Here is a 2208-nt window from a genome sequence, read left to right on the forward strand (position 1 = left end):
TAGTGATCAGCCCCTGTAAAGGGTGAACAACATCCTCGTCTTCACCCTCTAAGCCGCCCTGTATTTTCATTGCCTCCCAGCCTCGCATTGGTTTCGGATTTGAAAAGTTCTGGTGTGTGAAATGCTCCTATCTGCACAATAAACACTTACTACATACTATTTCATTAATCTGGTGGTTTAAATTTTGCTGTTTTCAGATTTTTTTAAATAGTCCCAATGCCCAGAAATACCCACAGCTGCTAAGCTGTAAACTGGGTCTTTTCAATATATTTTTCTATCACAGTAGACAGCGAATCTTATGTCAGTTCCAGGTATAAAACATAATGATTAGACATTTTTTTAATTTAAAAAGCGACGCCCCCTGAGAGGTCCAGCGCCCACGTGGGCTGATCGTTAGTTATTACAATATTACTGACTGTGTTCCTTACACGGTACTTTGCGTCCCTGGGGCTGTTCTGCAGCTGCCAACCTGCACCCCTTAATCCCCTCCCCCATTCCCTCAGTCCCCCAGCCCCTGTCCGATCTGGCAGCCAACAGTCTGTTCTCCGTGTCTATGAGTCTGTTTGTGTTTCGTTTGTTCATCTAGGAAACAGTGTTTTGTTAGAATTCCCCCCGAAAATCTCAACGAGCAGCCAGACTCAAGAGCCAGGGCCTTAGAGCTCAAGTGAGTGTCCCTGGAAATACGAGAAGCTGTATCTGACTGTTTAAAATACCTCACCTCGCGCTCGCTTCGGCAGCACATACACTAAAGCTGGAACGACACAGAAGGTCAGCATGGCCCCTGCACAAGGATGACACACAAATTCGTGAAGCGTTCCATATTTTTATTAAAGAGTCTCTGCTCAGCAGAAGAAAACATCAGCAAGATGAAAAAGGGACCAATCACATGGGAAAACATATTTGCCAATGATACCTCACACAAGGGATTGGTCTCCAAAATATATAAAGAACTTATAGGACTCAGCACCAAGAAGACAGACAGGCCAATTAAAAAATGGGCAAAAGACCTGAAAAAACACCTCGGCAAGGAGGACATAGAGAGGGCCCAAAGGCATATGAAAGGATGCTCAACATCACTAGCCATCAGAGAGATGCAAATAAAAACCACAGTGAGATACCAGCTCACACCAGTAAGAATGGCCGGCATCAACAAATCAACAAAAAACAAGTGCTGGCGAGGATGTGGAGAAAAGGGAACCCTACTGCACTGTTGGTGGGAATGCGGACTGGTGCAGCCATTGTGGGAAACAGTATGGAATTGCCTGAAAAAACTAAAAATAGAACTGCGTTATCACCCAGCAGTTCCACTGCTAGGACTATACCCAAAGAACCCTGAAGCACCAATTCAAAAGAACTTATGCACCCCTATGTTCATAACAGCGCTATTTACAATAGCCAAGTGCTGGGAACAGCCTAAGTGCCCATCAGTGGGTGAGTGGATAAAAAAACCCAGTGGTACATTTACACAATGGAGTACTATGTGGCAGAAAGAAAGAAGGAACTCCTGCCATTTGCGACAACATGGATGGAAGTAGAGAGAATTATGCTTCACGAAATAAGCCAGGCAGCGAAAGAAAAAATACCATATGATATCACCTGATACAGGAGACTAATGAACAACACAAACAAATGAACAAAATTGAGCAAAGAACCGAGTAACTGTTATGGAGGGAGAGAGGAGTAAGTAGGGGAAGGGTTTAGTAAAGGAACTAATATAAATAACCCTCCTTTACCTCTAAAAATAAAGTCTTTTTTTAAGTTGTTTTTTATATTATACATGGCATTTTTAAGCTAATTTTTAGCTATTTTCAGTGGGAAGATTTGTCCATACAGTCAGCTGAGTTTTTCAGGAAGGGGATTTCTAAGGCAAAATGGTTCATCCTAGAGGACAAGGTTAGAATCTGAACCTTAAATCGGGATCTGAGGATGATCCGTGAGGAGGCTTATGAGTGTAGGACTTTCAATGGAACTTGTTCTTTGAAAACATGACTCCTGCACATGCAAGAGAATTCGAAAGGCTCTCACGAACACACAAAACAAAATAGGTCACACAGTCCCCTTGCTTCTTCAGTCACTGAAGTCCTGTATCCACAAAACATTACCGTGAGTCACTTCTGATTTCTCATCCTGGGAAAATATGTCCGTGCATTAACGGGTGCTCTTATGTCTGTAAGAGAAGCTCAGGCCACAGACTGGGAGAACACATTT

The 2208-nt window shown here is 43.0% G+C and overlaps 1 non-coding gene across 1 annotated transcript; it reads left to right on the plus strand.

Annotated features, from left to right (window-relative positions):
• The first annotated feature begins 721 nt into the window (after nucleotides 1-721).
• LOC149995554 (U6 spliceosomal RNA) lies at nucleotides 722-826 on the plus strand. Its single transcript, XR_016507983.1, has one exon. It is a non-coding gene; the product is annotated as a U6 spliceosomal RNA (small nuclear RNA).
• Nucleotides 827-2208: the final 1382 nt, after the last annotated feature.

This window comes from Furipterus horrens, unplaced genomic scaffold (assembly GCF_987537825.1).
Source record: "Furipterus horrens unplaced genomic scaffold, mFurHor1.1.pri manual_scaffold_13, whole genome shotgun sequence".
Taxonomy (NCBI): Eukaryota; Metazoa; Chordata; class Mammalia; order Chiroptera; family Furipteridae; genus Furipterus; species Furipterus horrens.